Genomic DNA, 424 nt, shown 5'->3' with positions numbered 1-424 from the left:
AAATCAGTTTCGTAAAGCTTATACCGGAGACAGCAGAGCAACCAAATATCGTCGTCTGACTCGGGCCAATAAACGTCAAGCTGTTGCCTCAAAATGTCGCTCAATTCATGAATATTTTGCCATCTCGCAAAGTTCCAATATTGATTCTTCTGACATTAATCAGTTGTCCCAAAGATCACTGACTCAATCAGAGAAGATGGATCGAGCAATTGCCATGCTCGAAATGCAGACTCACATTAGACAGAGCCGCGCGTTTGAGCGCCAGTTAAGCCTAAGCAAATTCGACTATATTCGCCCTATCGCAGTTCATCGTTATCTGTTATTGCTGAAGCAGAACATTTCATCCAAAATGGAAAGCTCTTTATCGGTCGTTTCGAGCATGATGCCATCAAACAATGGTGCAAATGATCACATAGCTAGAAAA

Source organism: Plasmopara halstedii (assembly GCF_900000015.1).
Source record: "Plasmopara halstedii genome assembly, contig: Scaffold_3120, whole genome shotgun sequence".
In the NCBI taxonomy this organism is placed as follows: Eukaryota; Oomycota; class Peronosporomycetes; order Peronosporales; family Peronosporaceae; genus Plasmopara; species Plasmopara halstedii.
The sequence above is the reverse complement of the archived record's forward strand: the minus strand, read 5'-3'. Positions refer to the sequence as shown.